We start from the raw sequence: 13,647 nt of genomic DNA, 5'->3' as shown, positions 1-13,647 counted from the left end.
TGTGGGAGGGAAGGGTTAGATAGATCTTAGAGCAGGATAAAATGTCAGCACAACATTGTGGGCCAACGGGCCTGTACTGTGCTGTAGTGTGCTATGTAAGCTGCCTTAATGACATTTTCATCTCATTTCTCAGATTCAGTTTCTCGGTTCAGATGTGAGCCTGTGCGTAAGGTCTGGAGTTGAGCCTGTGTGTAAGGTCTGGAGCTGAGCCTGTGTGTAAGGTCTGGAGCTGAGCATTTGTGAATTGAGAGTAATCTGGGCAGTCATAAGCCAAATTGGATTTGGCCTGCTTTTTCTGAACAGGGCACACATGAGCAATTTTTTTTACATTGTTTTATGTATCCAGTGTTTTAACTGTATTGGAACAGCTTGGCTACAAACACGGCTAGTTCTGCAGCGCAAGTCTTCAGTACTACAGCTGGGATATTATCTTGTTCCACAGCCTCTGCTGTATCCAGTGCTGTCAGCCATTTCCTTATATCATGCAGAGGGAATTGGATGGGCTGAAGATGGGCTCCTGCACGATCACAGGAACAGGCAGGGATGAATCATCCACCTGGTTCACCATGGCTGCAAGTGCTTCAGCCTTGCCTCTGCCACTCGTTGTTGAAGAGGGGGTGCTCTTGGTGTGACCACCTCTCCTGAACTGCCAGCGGTGGCCAGTACCTGTGGTAATTCTAGACTGGAATTGTCCATTGCCACCTATGACTAGATGTCATAGGATGGCAGAGGTTTGATAAGAACCATTGGTTGTGGGATCACAGCTCTGTCTATTGCATGCTGTTTATATTGATAAATATACATGTTGGCATCTTTTAAATACATTTGATGATGCTCCTGGCAATCCCTTCTTCACTCCTCACTGAATCAGGGTTGTTCTGGTGATGGTCATGGCTGAGTGAGGGAAAGGCCAGGTGTGAGGTTACTGACTGTGGTGGAATATGATATCCTGACTTGGGCTTTATTGAGGTTTCAATTGGGCTTGTTATTGGTGAGTCCTGCTTCTACTTCCAGTGAGATTTATGTAGCATGCCACAGATGGTGGATTTTCATCAGAATCCCATCAGGTTACAACAGGACATTAACAGAACCAATTTTCATTCTCATGAGCAGAATTTAAGCAAACCTACATGGACAACTCTGATTGGATGTCTGCCTGTGGTCTTTCTGCTGGTTGATCACTGTATTCGCTTTGTAACTGACCTGGCTCGAGTCCATCCATGGGCAGCAGTTTGATGACGTCTCCCTTACGGAAGTTCAGCAAGCTTTTATCGTCTGTAATGTAGCTTTTAACAGCCATGACGTAGTTGGAGTCCTGTGATACAGACAGGCAACATCACAATCCCGCTTTTCTTTTAACTCCAGGAGCGTGTCCACTATTAATGCACGAAAGGAGGTAAGGCAATGTTCTGCTATCGCACTGATCACATGTGGTATCAGTGATTACTGAATGACCCTACTAACAACCACATCAGCACAGTTACCTGTGAGCGCACCACCCGTAGCTGTGGTCATTCTGAACTGATACTGTCCCAATGACTGCTCCAGAGCTGGTACCAGTGCAGTACCTGCATGAATAAATGACACTGGGCAGCACCTGTAGCCAGAACTGTTCCAGCTTTGCACAGTATCTGTGTCAGTAACTGCACAGGCATTTTGGTAGGAAGATTAAAGTGGAAATTTAAAATCCAAAAGGGGTGGTAGAGTCATGAGTTTGAAAGGTAAACATAATTCTATGCACCAATATTGATGCCCCTTATTGAGGCAGGGGTTATTTTGCAACCAATACGGAGAGAGACCCTTTACCAAGGACTATGCCCAACACTAAGGCAACAACCAGGACATTACCAGTACCAAGGCTGTATCAGTAAATAAGCCAGGTCTGAGCATGTACTGATGCCAGTAATTCTATACAGTGAGGAGGGTAGGTGTTTTCCAATACCATGTCATGCTGCTAGTTTGATGTGCCACCTTCTGCCACCCTGTTGTTTCCCACCACAAATGGAATTTGCTGTACCTTCCGCAGCTCATCTAGGAACAGAGCGATGAGGGCCTTTGCCTGCTTGGCTTTTTCCGAGTATAGGACCATCTGTTCGTTTTTCAGAGTGAGCTCGAGGACAGCCTCTCCCTGTAAGTCCACACTCTGGATTTCCACATAGCTGCAATAAAGAGGGAGAGATGTGTCTCCGTTAACTGCACAGGTAGGAGCGTCTCACTCAGGAAGTGGTGCTGACAGGATCAGTGAAAGTCTGAAGACTTCCAAGGTTTTGCTCCGTCTCCTGTAAGATGCTCTGAAAACCGGAAAGGGAGGTTAACCTTTTGGGTGGGGCTTCTGTGGTAGGAGAGACACCCTGGTGTTCTCCCATTCATTATCCCGTAACTGTTCCCAAATCCCCAAGTTGCCATCGCTTCTCTGTTGCTGAAGGAACTTCTCCAAACTTCTAGCATTGTTTGCATTTATTTAAAAAGTATTTACACAATTTTCTGAATCTTGTTATAGAACCTTGAGATTAGTTGAAATGTATGTGAGTACAATGATTTGCCACAAGATATCTGGAGGAGAAGAGCCATCACTATTGCTGCTGTTGACTGCTTTGCATGGGGAGAATGACCTGCCCAGGGAAAGACTAGAGCAGAACCCCATCCAGCTGAGCTCACAGCTGACTCTCATGGATTACAGGCAGCCACCTGAGTAAGGGCGGGTAAAACCTGATCTGTATCCCAGTGAGAGGCTATAGGAAGGACAGGGAAGGAGCTAAGCAACTAATTCTGTAGTTATGTAACTAACTATGTACAGTAAAACTCCAATAGCCATTCCATTGTTCAGCATCTGGCTCACTGGTCCCGTTTCCTGCACCACTTTTAACCTCAAGGGGGCCTCATTTCCCACACTCCCTTTAAACTCACGGGGACCCTGTTTCCTGCACTTCCTTTAAACGGATTGGTTTCACTGGAAAAAGTACTACACTATGTGTGACATTTGAAAGTGTGTTGGAGTATTAACATCCAATGGTTCGGAAGATCTGCCAGTCCGACACCACCAAAGTCCTGAGGATGCCGGATTATCAGAGTTTTACTGTACTGAAATCTCTTCATCACTCTGGCAGGGATGAGACAGCAGCTTGTTAGTAGGTGCTGCTGCCTCACAGCTCCACTGACCCCGGTTCAATCCTGTGATGAAGTTTGCACATTCTCCCTGTCACTAGCTCTGGGGTTTCAAGTTTCTTCCCAACATGCACTGCTAAGTTAGGTGACCACTGTGAATTACCCATAAGTGGCAAAAAGAGGCAGAGGGGTGTTGGTGGGCGTGTGAGACAAAGTTGCAGAGGTACAGGGAAAGGAGGGAAGAATGGCACTAAAGGAATTGCTCTGCTAGGAGCTGGCACAGACCCAATGAGCCGAATGGCCTCCTTGGTGTCAAGATAAGTCAGTCAGTATTTCACAGAAAGGCAGTATCATACAGAAAGCTCACGTTACCAGGAAGGCCCACATGAACTGACAGACCACACCTCACTGACTGTATCACATAGTCCACGTCACATACATGGGTAACGTCAGGATTGGGATCAAAGGATATGGACATCAGGCAGGAGAATGGAGTTGCAGAAAATCAGCTGTGATCTTGTCAAATGGCAGAAGATGCCCAAAATGCAGACTGTTCTTGCCCTCGCTTGTAGAACAGTCAAATAGTCTAGTAGTGTGACACACATCTGCTGTTAGCATAAACAATTCTGCTTGAAGTCTGTGTCCTGTAACTGATTGTCAGTAGAAATTAACAGAACTCCCACAGTATCCAAGGTCCACCTTATGATACAACACAGGAGTCCTGGGATTCATAAATAGAGGCATAGAGAACAAAAATAGGAAAGTTTTGCTGAATTTGTTGAACACTGTTGAGGCCACAACTGGATACTGAGTTCTGGTCTGGTCATCAGGAAGGATGTAAAAGTCCTAGAGTAAGTGCAGGCAGATTCCGGGGGTCAGGGATTTCAGCTGCAGGGGCAGACTGGAGAACCTGGGGTTGTTCTTCAATGAGGAAGGTTGAGAGAAGATTTGCTGGAGGGGTGACAGATTATAACCAGTTTGGACAGAGGGAGTAGAGGGAAACTGTTCCCACCACAGCTGGTTCAAGGACCCAGAGTAACACAGTTAAAATTCTGGACAAAACCCGCAAGGAGAATTCGAAGAAAAACATTTTATGTAGAGCGTGGTTGTGACCCAGAACGCACTGCCCATAGGGAAGGTGGAAGCAGAACCAATCAGGGCCTTCAAAAGGGAGCTGGACACTGCAGAGAGAATAATCTTCAAGGCTGTGGGAAAGAGAGAGTAAAGGACTAATGGGATTACCCTATTATCAGAAGGCACGGACTGATGGGCCAAACAGTCTCCAAGTCTATGGTTTGTGTTGCTTTCTTACATCCAAGTCTGTATGAAATGCAATATTTAACTTTATTCTCCACATTAAAAAATCCCGTCTTTATATTCTTTCTACCAGATGAATAACCTCACATTACACCCATCTGCTAGTTTCTTGCCCTGACTGTACCCTTGCATCCTCCTCACAGCTCTCTTTCCCACCTGGCTTAATATCATCAACAAACTTCAATATGTTCCATGGCTCCCTTCTTCCAAGTCATTAATAGAGATGGCAAATAATTCATCCTTGTGTTGGTTACAGTCACTGACCTGAAGATGACCCATGTATTCCAACTTTGTGTTTTTACAATTCATCGACCAGTCCTGCAATGTGTAACCCCCAGCACCATGAGCACCGTAACAAATACCTTTTGATAATCCAAAAATATCACATCCACTGATTCCCCTTTTATTGATGCTGCTGGTGGATTTTTTACAAAGGACTCAAAGAAATTTATCAAACATGATTTCCCTTCCATAAAACCTTCTTGACTTTGCCCAGTTATGCAATCTTTTTCTAAGATTATTACTTCCTTATCATGAATTCTAGAATTTTCCCAACTATCGGGCTAACTGGCCTATTGTTCCCAATTTCTCTCTTTTCCCCATTTTTTGAATAAGTTGTTACAATTTCTTGTCAACCATTCTAAAGTCAAGGCATTTCGTGGATCATGGCCAATGTTTCTGCAGCTTCTGTAGGCACCTCTTTCAGTACCTGAGGATGTAGCCTATCAGATCCAAGGTATCTGTCTGGTTTACTTGGTTTCCTGGTACCTTTTCTTTGCCGACATTAATTATTAAGTTCCGCACCCTTATTAGCCCGTGTTCTCTGCTCTATCTGACCAATTCTTTGGGTCTTCCACTGTGAAGATGGACATTTCCATATTCCTCCTCAGAATTTCTCGTAACAGCCTCTGAGGGACTCCTGTTCATCCTCTGTATTCTCTTTCTTTTTATATACCTGCAGAAGATCTTATAATCTGGTGTTACTTTTTATGTAGTTTACTCTCGTATTTAATTTTTCTCTTTTATCAATTTCTGGTCAGCCTTCAAAGTTTTGTTTTAAGTCCTCACCAAGTTTACAAGTATCTCTTTACAACTTTATAAGCCAGTTCTGTTAATGGCATCCGTAGGTGGGTGCATCTATTTTTCTCAATGGATTATAAATTCGCTGAAAATTTTCAAAGACCTATTTAGAAACACTTCATTGTTCATCAACCATCGTATCTTTTAACTTAATCTCCCAGTCCATATTACGCAGCTCAGTCCCAATCACTGTGCAATTGGCTTCAGCTCTGACCCAACTTTCACACTTAAAAATGTTCATCAAAGTCCATATGAAATTCTACCATGTTCTGATCACTCTTCCCCAGATTTTATATATTCCTCCATATATTCTTGAGCAAATGTTGACCCACTGACGCACATGGACATAATGATAAACTGACAGTGGAAGATTCTTTCTCACTCTTTTACCTGTAACTCTGAAGAACTTTGTAATGTTCCGGGTTCATTTCAACTGCTTTCACAGCCTTCAGCAGCTTGATTCCTCGGTGAGAGACACTGAGAGTCTCCACGTTGCTGCCAATATCACCCTGCAATTAAAGGGAAGAAGTGACTCCAATTCAGAACAACTATCCCCAACATGGAATGAGCAGCTCTCCGTCTTAGACCTTCCTCCGATTATAATCATCATTCAGTTCCTGATGACATTCGCTTGGTGTATGCAAAAGTGTGACACGGGGAAGTAATGTTTCATACAGTGTGCAAATGATGTTTAATACGGTTTAGATATATGTACATATTCTATGAGCAGCTTTTCACGAGAGGTGATGTAGGTACTGTACTTACACTGACAGGAAACAGCCGAGAGAAGTAAACAGCCCAGTTGTCTCGGGCAGCCACAACAATCCGCTTTTTCAGTCCACTGTCTTGCAGCATCCTGACATTAGTTCCAACGCGAAGTTCAGCTGTGCACAGGACACACTACAGTTTAGCAACATTATGACCACTTCGATCACTTTGCACTAAAATGGACTTTTTTTTGTTATAATTGTGTTCTTCCTTGTAAAAATTGTGTATAATTTATGTTTAATTTATGGTTTTCTTGTGAATGCTGCTTCTAAGATGCTATGTGCCTGTGATGCTGCTGCAAGTAAGTTTTTCATTGCACCTGTGCACACATGGACTTGTTCATATGGCAATAAGTTCAACTTTGACAATCAGGTTAATCCAGGACAAGACACTTTGTGTGTAAACACGTTCCTGTGAACTTGAAGGCATTTCATTCCTCACAGAAACTCATTCGATCCTTGACCCCTTCCTCACAGAATATATTTGCTTCATAACAGAACATATTTGCTCAGACACACACGCACACACACACACACGCACACACACACAGACACACACAATCACACTTGTACTAGTCACACCATTAACAACACTCCTTCCAGATCATAAAGGCCTTCCTGGCTGAGAATGTCGCCTGTTCACAATGTTGGTTCTGCATAGATCTCAAAAATCACTTGTCTTCTACTTTCTCTTGGAACCAGAAGATGCTATTCTAAGATAAGGGAGATTTATCCCACAACATACCGAGTAGATTTCGCATCTTATGTCGTTCCTCCTTCGAAATGCGATTGCAGCTGTCCGAATAAGTGTCCTGCATGATCTGAGGAGATATTCAGTTGAAATCAGACACAGGCAGACTCTATGTGCGCTACATGATGCACCCAAATACATGTGGACAGAGACACATAGGTGCACGCATACAAAAACACAATGGAGACAATATTGTAATTTTGTGTTACCAGCACAGACCTCAGTTGCTGAGGTGCAGGTTATGACCATGTGGTACCGTCTGCAAAGTTCTGACAATTTAATTAGAGCATATTTTGAAACAAACTTGAAAAAGCAATTCAATAAGTAACTGAAGGGAAACATGCAGAGGAGTGGGGAAAGTGTGTGGGAGTGGGATTAATCCTATAGCCTTTTTACAGAGCTGCATGGGCACAGTATGCAGTGTACGATTCTGACTTCCAAATCTCTGAGCTCCCCTGGCAGCACTTTGTTATCACCAGTTGCACCTCCGTGGCTTCAGGTTCTGCAGCGCACAGGTTTTCACAAGTTGTAGTGATTTTTTTAATTCCTCCAATACTCATCAATTTTATATTTAAATATTTGAATGCAAAATTTACTCTCACGGCACTCTCTCATCCCTTGTCCAGTTTTGAGTTCATTCCTGCAGCCGAGCTGCTTTACATGATGGGACCTGCTGGAGTATCAGACACCTGAGTGACTGGGGATTACACACTGGGGATCACCACATACACTATTATGGTCAATGGTCCCAGCTGTCAATTCCCTCGTGACAATGGCAGCTGCACGTCCAGTTCCCTTCAGTTACACCACTTGTGATGATTGTGATGAGTTAAAATATACAGTGGAGAGATTCAGGGCAGAAAACAATGTTCACGGTGGTGTTGTTATACAAAACGTTAGACTTACGAAAACATAGCTCTAAGAAAAGCTATATTACTGGTATTTAATCTCTTTTCAACATACGTGGAAGTTAAGAATCCAAACAGTAACCCAGTTCAGATTATGGTTGTCTTGTGACCCTGATACAGATGTGTGGAACAGATATACTGTCTCCTTCAGTTTATGACTAGTTAAGATTGGATTCCTTTGCCCAGTGAACTGCTGACAAATACTATTGTAAGGAATGGGGGATCAGAAGTCAGAGAGCACCATCCACTGTAAGGAATGAGGGATCAGAAGTCAGAGAGCACCATCCACTGTAAGGAATGGGGGATCAGAAGTCAGAGAGCACCATCCACCGAAAGCACTGATATTTGATACTGGCAGCTATTTATCCGCATTGCTCAGTCTGTGCGAAGCAGGACTGAGCACAACCCAACAGAGATCCTTCTGGATTTCCAAAAACCTCAAGGCTGACCTGGACCCAAGCAGTAATTCTGGCCCAAATTTACATCAACTCAGCCTTCACACTGCATTGCACTACAAGCAAGGCAATGAGGCTGAGAATGTCCACAGAACACCAGGTTTATTTTGGAGGGGTAGGTCAGTGTTGTATGGATATATCACCTGTGCAAATTGTAATACAGGCAAGATCTGTGAGGTGGATTGTGATACAGCTGCTATAGGGCTGTAAAATGGGCGGTCGGACCCTGTATATGGAAAGTGTGACTGGTATACAGCAAGAAGAACTGGCACTTATACAACAGTGTTTTATATACCATAGTGCTTCACAAGAGCAGACTCAAATAAAACTTGTCCCCAAGCAAAATATGAAACATTAGGAGAAGTGGCAAAACTTGATGAAGGCAGTAGCCTTTAACTGCAGGTGGAGGGGTGGGAGCTTTGCTGAGTGGTGGGGTGAAGCCCTGGATTCTGGAATTTAGGGCCTTGTTAGCTGAAGTGACACCAACAGGTCAGCCTCCCCAGAACTGAGCCCCTGTGTTTCTCAGACCTGCACTACCTACAACAGGCAGCTCAAGGCACAGGAGAGATACCAGGGACACTCCTTCTGCAAAGGCCTCCAAATCCACTGGAACAAACGAAAGGTCAGTGCCCTCTCCCACCCGACATCTCCAGTGCTCCGCTGGGCAGGACACATCATTGACAGGCCACACACCAGACTCGCAAAACACTCTCCATTCCACGCTGTCGCAGGAGGAGACCACCAGGCGGGCAGAGGAAACAATTCAAGGACGTGCTCAAAGCCCTGTGCAGCATCCCCACTGGGAATCCCTGGCCCAGGATCAGTCGAAGTGGAGAAGGAATATTCAGGATGGGATTGAGAACCGTGAGGTCAGGCACCAGGAATGCACCGAGGTCCTGAATAAGTGGTGGGAGGAGTGCACCACCTCACAAACAACCTGTGCGCCCCATCAGTGGGTGCGTCTGCAGTGACCACGTTGGCCTCATTAACCATGTCAGAACCCAGAAAACCGGAGTGGCCACAAGTAATCCTCAGTCCTGAGGGACTGCCTAGGATGAAGGAGTATTACTATATATAATTTGCAACTCAGTGATTATTATTGGTAAAGGTTATGTTGCAGGCTGTGCTGCTGTTATGACGAAAGTTAATCTTATGGCAGCAGCTGCCCACATTAAGATTTACACTGGTACAGTGTTGTTGGTACTTGGATGTACAGGTAGTGCTAATGGCATGAGGATATGTTACTCGCAGAGTAAGAGAAGGCAGCATCCACGGTTATGGATATCACCTACAACAGCATTACTTATGTAGGCTGTATTACAGTCAACAGCGTTAATATAAAGTCAATGTTGCTCGTCAGGGCAGCTGCACAGAGTGAAGTGTGATTGGTAAGAGGTCAGAATGCGGGCAGTGCCACACACTTGAGATGTAATCATTCACATCTTGTCCCCACCCCCGTATCTGTGTCCTACAGTGCTGGAACTGTGTCACAGGGACCCCCTCCACACAGAGCTGCTCCCAGTGATCCCCCCACCCCAAACGGACCTGCTCCTGCTCCCTCCCACACAGAGCTGTTCCCTCAGTGTGATGTCCCTGGAAGTGGTTCACTGATCAACTGTGCACAGTGAGTAGTTCTGCCGTTGGGTTGCCCTTACCTGTTCACACAGCAGGTTGAGAATGTATTCAGAATTGAACCTCTCCCGTGGGTAAAAGAGCTGCAGGGAAATAGTCGGGAGTTAGAGATTAGAACGAAGAGCAGAATCAGCGGCACTCAGGGCTTCACGGAGATTCAATTCATACAAACAACCTACCATACCTTTGTGGAGCAGGTTATTGTGTATAGGTAATGTCAAGAAGATAGTCATAAGAGTCGTACAGCATAGAAACAGGCCCTTCGGCCCAACTGGTCCACGCTGACCAAGATTCCCATCTAAGCTAGTCCCATTTGGCCACATTTTGCCCATATCCCTCTAAACCTTTGCCATCCATGCACCTGCCCAAGTGCCTTTTAAATGTTGTTAATGCACCTGTCTCAACCACTTCCTCTGGCAGCTCATTCCATATACTGACCACCCTCTGGGTGAAAAAGTTGCCTCTCGGGTTTCTACTAAATCTCTCCTCTCTCACCTTAACCCTATGCCCTCAAGTTCTTGATTCCCCAACCCTGGGAAAAAGACTGTGCTATCTATGCCTCACATAATGTCATATACCTATGTAAGATCACATTCTCCTGCGCTTCATTGAAAAAAGTTCCAACCTGCTCAACCTCTCTCTATAACTCAGTCTCAAGTCCTGGCAACATCCTCGTAAATCTCCTCAGCACTCTGTCCAGCTTAATGGCATCTTTCCTATAGCAGGGCGACCAAACCTGAACACAATATTCCAAATGTGGCCTCACCAATGTCTTGTACAACTGCAACGTAACATCCCAACTTCTATACTCATTGCCTGACTCATGAAGGCCAACATACCAATAGCCTTCTTAACCACCCTGTCTACCTGTGACGCCACTTTCAGGGAACCATGTACTTGTACTCCTAGGTCCGTCTGTCCTACAACATTCCCCAGGGCCCTGCCGTTCACTGTTAAAATCCTACACTCATTTGTCCTCCCAAAATGCAACAACTCGCATTTATCCGAATTAAACTCCATTTGCCATTCCTCAGTCCACTTACCCCTCTGTAAATCTTGAAAACCATCTTCACTGCCAATGACACCACCTACTTTAGTGTCATCTGCAAACTTACTAACCATGCCTTGTACATTCTCATCATTGATATAGATGACAAATAGCAATGGGCCCAGCACCAAGCCCTGGGGAGCACCACTTGTCATGAGCCTCCAGTCTGAAAACCTTTCCCCCTCACCCTCTGCTTCCTACCATCAAGCCAAATCTGTACCCTATGTGAGACAAGACATGCATGAAGCTTGCCTAGAAAAGTAGATAATTTCAGAGATGCTAAGTGTGGCCTATGGTGAAAACTTCAGTGTACTAAAGACCAAGAGATTAAATGAATTTATCATTGGTTCAATTTATAACCATACATTGATGTAAGTACTTAACTGATTGGTGATGCCTTGTATGGGTCTCTTTCTCATAGTGGAAGCAGAGTAGTATATAAAAGTGTAAATGTACCTTAAAGAACTGGTATGACTTTGATACATTGTTGTATCGGACACTGCTGTTAGTTGAGAGTTACTGCCTTCAATAAAGGACGTTATGTTGATAGTACTGCCTCTGTTATTTGTTTGTATAAGTAGCATCACTAAAGAGATACTGCAGCGTCTTTGACTAATTGTTAACTATATACTTGTATTATAGATTAGTAATCATTGGTGTGATCTACAGCTATATTACAGATTACTGGTAGTCATTTTACTCTACATTCTTATTAAAAGTGTGTGATAGTAAGTACTGTACCTCTTTGCGCAGGTAGAGCTTCCAAGGATTATTGACATAGGAGAAATATACACTGGCTGTCCGCCTGTAGAACTGGGTTTTTATATTCTCATCTTGTAACAATATCGCTAAAATAAAGAGGAGGAAGTATTTACATTTTGTGGCACCTTTCATGACTTTATGAAATCACAAAGAGCTATATAACCAGCGAAGTACTGCTGAAATGTGGTCACAATGAAAGAAAATGCCACAGCCAAACTGAGCACTTCGAGATCCAGTGATCAACAATGCAGCAAATTAACCTGCTTCAGTGATGCTGGCCAAGACAGTGAGTAAATTCCACCACTGTTCATTCAGAGGTGTGAGCTTCTTGTATACCCCTGAGAGGGCAGGTGGCACCATGGACGATGCCTCATCCAGAAGGGACCACCTCTGAGAGAGAGCACACCCTGAGTATTGCACCGAAGTGTCAGCCCGGTGCCAGCCAAGTCCAGCAACAGGACTGGGAACACAGGTGTCTGACATGGGTAAGTGTGGAGCAAGAAATGGGCAGATTTGAGGGAAAGAAAGAAAGATGTAATTATATCACCCTTTTAGGGCCCATGTTATAATGTAGGAAATGCTGCAGCCAATTAGGGCACAGCAAGCTTCCACAACCAGCAAAATGATCATGGCTGAGTTATGTTTTTCAAACATTGTCTGAAGGGATTAGGGATAACTCCCCTGCTCTGCTTCAAAATCGGGAGATTTGAACACATAACCTCAGACTCAAGAGGCAAGGATACTACATCTAAGCCAGAGGGCCTCATTGTACAGAGCAGCAGCTATCAACCTCCTGGGTTTAGGGCATACTGAGGATAATCACAGCAACACAAGTGGAGACACCCTGCCTCCTCGATGAATATTGCACGATGCGATTATAATTTATTCTGTATGGCTGTACACTAGAACTTCACAAAGTTGGGCATTAGATTTAATGGACAAGGAGTATTCAGTCCCTGTTCCTATTTGCAACCCTGCAGGGTGAAGACATGAGCTGGGATATTTAACCTTGAAAAGTACAGTGGGTTGCTGATAATCCCATGCACGACCTTACCTGTCTCTCCGTTTGTTGAGGAAGGGGAGAGCTGAAATCCACTCTTAGTTGGAGAAAAGTCAGCAAGAGGAGGTGGGAGAGGAGGTGGGGGTGGAACCCATTTCGGAATGAGTAGGAGTGCGAGTTGCTCATGTATCGAGGACTGTGAACGGTGCTGTGGTTTTGGTGCTGTTTTGGGTGGAACCTTTGCAGCAGATGTCTCGTTTCTAGGGGAGGTAGTGCCATCCTGCAATAGAAGTGGGAGAGACTTTAAGGGAAGCACAAAGCTCTACAACCTTTTACTTTGCATCCAAGTTTTGGTGCCTGCACTCCACGCAGTCAGCAGATAGATTAACCACTGAGTCTTTGCCTGTTGGGCCTAATTTCTTTTTTCTCCTCTTCCTGAAGGGATATGGTGAGCCTTCACTTGATGCCTCTCCTGCCCCACCAGTTTGGCCCTGATGATCCACCACTGAACATAAGGACATTATAAATAAAAGCAGGAGGAGGCTATTCGGCCCAGTATGCTTCTTCCACCATTCAATAATATCCTGGCTGACCTTTTATCTCAGTGCTACTTTACAGTACTAACCCCATTCCTTTGATTCTCTTAATGTCTAAAAAAGAACCAGCGTCAGTCTTGAGTGTACTCGGTGACCGAAGATCCACAGCCCTCTCGGGAAGAGAATTTCAAAGCCCAATTAATCTATCAGTCAATAAAATTCTTCTCATCTTAGTCCTGAATGAGCAGACCCTTATTTTGAGCAACAATCTGCTGGGTGGACACAG

The sequence above is a fragment of the Pristis pectinata genome, chromosome 18, assembly GCF_009764475.1.
Source record: "Pristis pectinata isolate sPriPec2 chromosome 18, sPriPec2.1.pri, whole genome shotgun sequence".
NCBI lineage: Eukaryota > Metazoa > Chordata > Chondrichthyes > Rhinopristiformes > Pristidae > Pristis > Pristis pectinata.
This window is presented reverse-complemented; position numbering follows the sequence as displayed.